The sequence below is a fragment of the Dreissena polymorpha genome, chromosome 4 (assembly GCF_020536995.1).
Source record: "Dreissena polymorpha isolate Duluth1 chromosome 4, UMN_Dpol_1.0, whole genome shotgun sequence".
Lineage (NCBI taxonomy): Eukaryota > Metazoa > Mollusca > Bivalvia > Myida > Dreissenidae > Dreissena > Dreissena polymorpha.
The window spans coordinates 15,130,615-15,137,858 of NC_068358.1; the positions used below are offsets into that span (position 1 = coordinate 15,130,615).

Genomic DNA, 7,244 nt, shown 5'->3' on the forward strand with positions numbered 1-7,244 from the left:
AATGGCTACAGAAATTATTAGCCAGAGACAATGTATGTATGTCCCTTGGCAAGTAATCCCTTATCTGATTATGTGCATCAATGTAACTAACAAGGTTTTATCTCCTAATGATTACATTCTAAAGCATTTTATTTTGACTAGAAAGGTAAATTATATTTAATATTAAATTAATATTTAGCATTAAACAAAAAAATGTTTCAAGAAACATTAAACAATCCCATTTATAAATGCCAGTGAACATTAAACACAGGTTTAACGTGTACTTCAGACCACAAACAATGATAGACACATGGGCTGGACTCCTGAGTTACCTTGGCATGCCCTTCATTTATCCATGTGAAATCACTTCACAAAGAAATAACACAAATGTTATTTTTCCTTACATGAATGATGAATGAAAAGATTTTGAAAGCACTTGGCAGATAGATAAGAAACATAATGGTGTTATTTGTTCAAATTTAAAAATCATGCAAACCACATTATTTTTGTATTACTTGTTTGACATAACAACAGATTGACAATAATCTCTGAAACAATACTTTTTGTATATAATTTGTTAATACATCATACATGCTTTCAATTAGGATGGAAGTTTAACCCTTTGTCAGAAAGCATGTTTTTGCAGCATTAACAAATAAACGCTTTATTTTTTCCCACAGATGATTATCAATAAATGAGCATAAATTTTAACATTTTTCTTAGTCAATAGTGTTGTTTTGCTTGTAAGAAATTCATACACTCACTTTTTTTATTAATGTATGGCAACTGTTTCGTAAGTTTTCATTTCTTCGAATTTCTGTGAACAAGTCCACATGATACATGTAGGCTTTTGGACTTGTTTTCACAGTGATATATATTTTTTTATTAACTACTATTAAATAGTTCAATAATGCCGTAACAGTAGGTTGCTTTTATAGTGCATTCTTTTAGCCCATAAGTATGATTAGGTGTCAATGAAATTAATGTCACCTATCAGGTGTGATTGACACTCTTCTTTAATGACACCCCCTGGTTAGTAATTAAGATCATTAAACAGTGTGCATTTTGAAACGGATATTTAAAAATTAATAAATGACTTGTATGCAGACTTACAGTATTGTTTTTATCAGTATATCTGCAAGGGGACCCGTCAAAATTTTTTTTTTTTATATAATATATAGTCTATACATTATATATAAAAAAATATTATTATATTTTTTTTTGTGACGGGTCCCTATGTATATCTGGAAAGACTGGAAAGTGAATTATGCCGAAAATCATTTTCATTGACATTAAACTTGTGAAAAAGCTGTTATGTTTTTTTGGACCTTACAAGTTTATCATTTAAAAGTCAGCTTTACATTATACATAATACAGGTAGGTCTATATAACACTTGTTGCATTTTTTTACTGTTTTACTCGACAAATGTTAGATTACATGAACTTTATTTTTTTAAATATGACCTAGATTAAGTTTAAATCCAAAACTCAATAAGTTTCCAAAACCCTATGTTGTCACTAATTGGCAAAGGTGACAAATACACACAATGACACATGTACTTACTTGTCACAAAATATAAATTAACATTATATAAAAAGTCCTTACCGTGCAATAAAACATATCCATAAGTATTCCTCATTGTTTAAACTTTCCGCGAACTAAAAACAGTATAAACCTTCCATGTTCACTGCACACTCAATCATGAATGAAAGTCTCCAATATCCGATGTGTACACCGCGGCCGAATAACTCCCATGTACGACTCAAAGTAGTACCCAAGTAAACATCATAAAATCATGTAAAAACAGCCTCAAAACCTTATTTATTTTTGACATATATATATGAGGATATAGACATGGATATATATAAAATGATTTCTTCAGAATGTCATACTTTTTAGCATATTTAATGAACCGAAAGTAGACATTAATAATCGCAAAGGGCGGAGCTTACCCCCAGGTGTAAATACAGGTGACAGTGGCTACAAAACAATAATTGTCCAGAAATTATTTCTGTTCTAGGACGGATTTTATGGACAGTAACACAAGTAAATATTTTAATTTTTTTTAAATTCCATAAGAATATTGAATAAAACATTTATTCGATTCACCAACTGAACGACATAATTATTTAAGTCTTAGATAATAATAATCTTAATATACTTTGGAATTAAAACCAAACCTAACTTATGGTTAAAATTACAATATAAAATTAATATCTGAAAGACACTTTAAGTTACGTATTGTCTCTTTTATTATTATATAAATATTTGATATTCTAATTTTTGTACTCCTGGACAAAGTAGTTATAATATTAACTAATTAACTTTTCTTTATTTAATAGTTTGTTCATATCAACTCGTCCTGTAAAACGCTTAAAGAACTGTACTATGTTTAAGGGTTTCATCCCCCATAATAGAAGTAAATAATAAATAATTTAATTCATCATCTGTATATTTTAGTCTCCCAAAAAACTTATATTATATTTGATTTTTTTATTATTTGTAAAACAAATAATTTTTGTACAATTAAATATTTTAATTCGTGTATGTATGCATATACTTTACCCGATCAATATGCTACTTAAGCTATATACGTATTTGGTATGTATAACTATTTATAAATAACAAGAAAATGTCTGTCTGTCTGTCTGTCTGTCTGTCTGTCAGTCTGTCTGTCTGTCTGTCTGTCTGTCTGTCTGTCTGTCTGTCTGTCTGTCTGTCTGTCTGTCTGTCTGTCTGTCTGTCTGTCTGTCTGTCTGTCTGTCTGTCTGTCTGTCTGTCTGTCTGTCTGTCTGTCTGTCTGTCTGTCTGTCTGTCTGTCTGTCTGTCTGTCTGTCATCATCTGTACACCGTCCGTTCGTTCGTCCGTCCGTCTGTATAAATATTCATATCATATCTCACTTCAACTTATTATAACTAGAAATTTCATATATTAACATAAGTGTTAGAGGTTTTCTATTAAATATGTTCAGACCAAAATGTAAAACTGAAAATGGTAGTTAAATTGCCATATCTTAACACTGAGAATACACTTGACATCAGTAAATTTCATATCAATATAACAACAGAGACGCAGGAAGAATTTCAAACAGAGACTCGAGACAGAATATTAACTATAGCGTTCATCATCAAGTTTATGTTTAGCACAATAATACATTTAAAGTTTAGCCTTTTCGTGTTCTTAAGAAAGTATGCGAATTAAGTGTTCGTAATATAGTATTTGGCAAGAAAATTGCACATGCGAAGTTAAACTGTCCGCGGGTTTTGTAGAAAAGAAATTCATGAAGCAAACTGGATGATTTGGACTTTTATCTTTAAAAATGTATTAAAGCCCCAGTTCCATATCAATAGCGGATCAACACGGATCATATCTGGCACGATCCGGCATGTGAACCGTGTAGCCACCGTGTAGCTCCGTGTCGATCCTTGTAGGTCGTTCAACACTTAAGAGTTGAACCGTGACGATCCGGGACAATGCCAATTATCAGGGATGCTCCGGGATGGTCAGTGTAGCTGCCGTTTAGGATCAGGGGACAGCCATATTTATTCCTTGGCCCGTGTGCGTCTTTGACCGGCCGGGAACACATTTCAGGGAAACATGTTTATGGTGTTAATTATACAGAGAATAGGAAGTTAGCGTGTTGAATTGGGAAAGTTTATTTTGAAGGACGTAGAAATTTTATCTGGTGAGCCGAGCCCGATAAATATTCCTCATTCAGACAATAATGATCGATTATGTTTATCCTGATGCTTCCATTTTGAGAATTTCTTCTAAATTTCAAGTTTGTTTGTCGTGGATAAAAAATACAACGTCGATTGAATTCAATTGCAACCGTCATTAGGAAATGCGAAAAGTGATATAGGTAATACACACGTCATGTGTCAACTAACCTTATCAAGGGGGCATGCGTATACGTGAGCTTACCGGTTTAAGTGAGGTTAGTTGGAACTTACTTCCAAGATGGTGTCGTTTTCGTGTTTTGAAGATGACACGGTTGTTTTCACCCGGTAAATCACTTTATATTTGTATTTCTTTTAAATTAATACGCCCTTTCTGCTCTACACTGTTAAAGCTTCCATCGTTTTTTTTGTTTCAAGATCACAGACGTCGGGATAAAAAAAGTTATTGAAGGAAAACCGTACACAAATCTGTTGTCTAGTTACTTGACGTTCGAGAAATTGGATGTACACATATCATATTTTCTTATAATACACAGTATTGACGCACGTGTGCAGTAAAATATATCTGATCTTCTTGTGAAGCTGATGGCGACCTTGATAAGGACCTCGAGCTTGTTTCTTCTTGTTTCTGCTGTTCTTCATCGTGATGGATGGGGCTCGTTACGATCGTTTTGGCCCACTTTTACAGAACGTTTCATTCTGGCTGGCATTTTGACCTGTAAACTATGTACACGAAATACGATGCTACACCTTCGAGAACCGATTGCAAAATGATGAAATCATCGCGAGTGCGTGTGCACTTCGGAGTTTGAGAATCTTCCGCGATTGAAGCTGCATTATGTGGGAATCTTAAGTGTTTCCCAGCACTTCTAACTAATTAATTTAATGCATTCACAAAAATTTGGACGAGCTTTGGAATCATATAAGCGTTTTTTAGCTTTTTTAAACTGAACTATTATAATATAAGTGGGATCTTGTGCTGTTCGGGGAAGCCGGAGTATCTCACACGTCCAGTATGGTCAAAACCAACCAAACACACAATCTGCCTCCGACATGGTAACAACCAACCAAACACACAATCTGCCAGAATAGCTTAGGTGAGCAGCGCGTGTACCAACCACTACGCTAACCGAACAGCCGAACTGATGGAATCAACGATAATCAACCTGCTTTCATATACATTACTGTCGGTCCTATCAATGTTTAAGCATTTTGAACCATTTTTAAATAATGTATAACTGCATTATCCATAAATCAATACAATCAGCAGTGCAACTGAATCTTTTAACAAATCACACAGTCAAATGTAAAGCACAGAAAGTCACTCTCTTGACCTACAATAGCTTGTTAAACGGATATAACGTCATACCTTGTTAATCCAGCTATGGAACATTTTTACATATTTTACACGGCAATAGAAAGGTCATTTCCAATTTTCTTTTAATAAAGTATAACTATTTCGTTATAACATTTTGTTTTTAATTAATTCATATAACTAATCACAATGTTGTAATGACTTTGCACCGCCAGGCTTACTTATACGGTCATCTCTCCACAGAAGTCGCGTTCGTTTCGTTCCAGATTCTAAACAACAGTCGCGTTCGTTTCGTTCCAGATTCTAAACAAAAGTCGCGTTCGTTTCGTTCAAGATTCTAAACAAAAGTCGCGTTCGTTTCGTTCCAGATTCTAAACAAAAGTCGCGTTCGTTTCGTTCCAGATTCTAAACAGAAGTCGCGTTCGTTTCGTTCCAGATTCTAAACAGAAGTCGCGTTCGTTTTGTTCCAGATTCTAAACAGAAGTCGCGTTCGTTTCGTTCCAGATTCTAAACAAAAGTCGCGTTCGTTTCGTTTCAGATTCTAAACAGAAGTCGCGTTCGTTTCGTTCCAGATTTTACACAGAAGTTGCGTTCGTTTTGTTCCAGATTCTAAGCAATCCTACTTGAGAATCACAGCTGATGCCACGTTATATTCAGATACCACCTGATTTTCATGTTTGACTGATGTTTGTGTATCGATGGTATTGTCCGTCATATATTGTAGCCTCTTCGATGCATTTGCCCTTTTGCATACCGTCTTGTAAGTCGGAGTTTCCTGCCCTGCGATGTTCATCTAGTTGCTCTTCTTATTAATAGATGCTGATGATGGAGCCCATATGATACGTTTTTATTGTTTTCCGACTTTTCGTCGTCAGTTTGGATTTTTTATAGACCAAGGGTATTCGGGTTCTCTAATTATGATTCAAAACTCCTTGCAAACAAAAGAGTGTGATGTGACGTCAGTGCTGCGTCATTTGAACAGGGTATTGCTTTAATCGTACGGAACGAATCGTAAATTTTAGTCTTTTGTTTCTTTCTTTCTTACTTTTCTTTCTAAAATTTCGTATAGAGGGACATCGTCTGTAGTCTTTCATTAAGTAAATAGCAACAATTTGAAATAATTATGTCAAACAAGTTTAGGGCAAGAACATATTCGTGTTGTTCGACCCTTCGGTCGAAAAGGGCTCTGAGGTATAATCATCTCGGGTCAATCATGTCATAACGAAAGGATGTTATATTATGTCAAGAAAGTGCAGAAAGCAGTCAACTGGTACAGACCCTTTCTACTCTTCAAACAAAATGCCTTGGTGAAGGTTAAGATTAACGCTATTGCTATCACTATTGTCGTCTAAGAACAAACATGGGAAGGGGACCCGTGACAAAATACTTAGCATTCAAATTATCAGCCGATACCCGCGACTAAATACAATAGACCGGTAAATATTCCAACACACCTCAATATGGATCTATTTTAGTCCATGTTTAACGCATTGGACTATTTTATTTCTTCTTAAATTTAAGAAATAGTGCACAAGCATCACCCAATTATCACAAACACCGCGATTCATTCCTATATAGCCGTCGCCACAGGGGAAACGTTTCGGTTTTGATACTTTGCATAATCCAAGATTTGTTTCGGATGCGGACACTGTTCCTTGAGTGCCCGATACGATATTAAAAATTCAATTATACAACAATAGATATTAGTAACTGTAAACTATTATGTAGTATATGTATGCTGTACACTATACATAATGTGTGGTGATACATTGGTATACAAGATCCACAAGACCTATTTATTGTTTTCCAAATTTTGCAAAGAAACGATCCTTAAATATTTTTTGTATAAATAACTCAGCATTTTCAAGCATGTGTGGCACGTAATACTTATACGTTTATACCTGTTTTATGACTTATTTAGCAAACATAAAAAACAAGCAAACCAGTAATTGTATTAAGTGCCTGCTTATATATGAATATTTTGTAACACTTCATTATGGATAAAAATAAACAGCAAGATGCCAGTTATTATATTTTATACACTATTTGAACGTCTATCACATGTATGTTTGTGTAGCGGCTGCTAAATTGTACGGGAAATGATCAGTCATTATTCATCGTCCCATGAAATTTTGTCTTGCTTTTGTCAATGTCACTTACTTAAAATATTGTCTTATGTATATGCGAGAATACGAAAAACATTTAAGCAGAATGTTATATACATTTAAGCAGAATGTTATATTAAATTATGATTATATACATAACATA

The 7,244-nt window shown here is 34.1% G+C and overlaps 1 protein-coding gene across 3 annotated transcripts in view; it reads right to left on the reverse strand.

Annotated features, from left to right (window-relative positions):
* Positions 1–1,772, reverse strand: part of LOC127879704 (protocadherin Fat 1-like) — a 148,872-nt gene extending 147,100 nt beyond the window's left edge. For 2 of the 3 annotated variants that reach the window (XM_052426700.1, XM_052426701.1), the window contains exon 1: positions 1,586–1,771. The gene's annotated coding sequence lies outside the window, so the exon portion shown is untranslated. Of the gene's footprint in view, positions 1–1,543 lie in introns of all 3 variants that reach the window. The other variant, XM_052426699.1, reaches the window with a different exon arrangement.
* Positions 1,773–7,244: the final 5,472 nt, after the last annotated feature.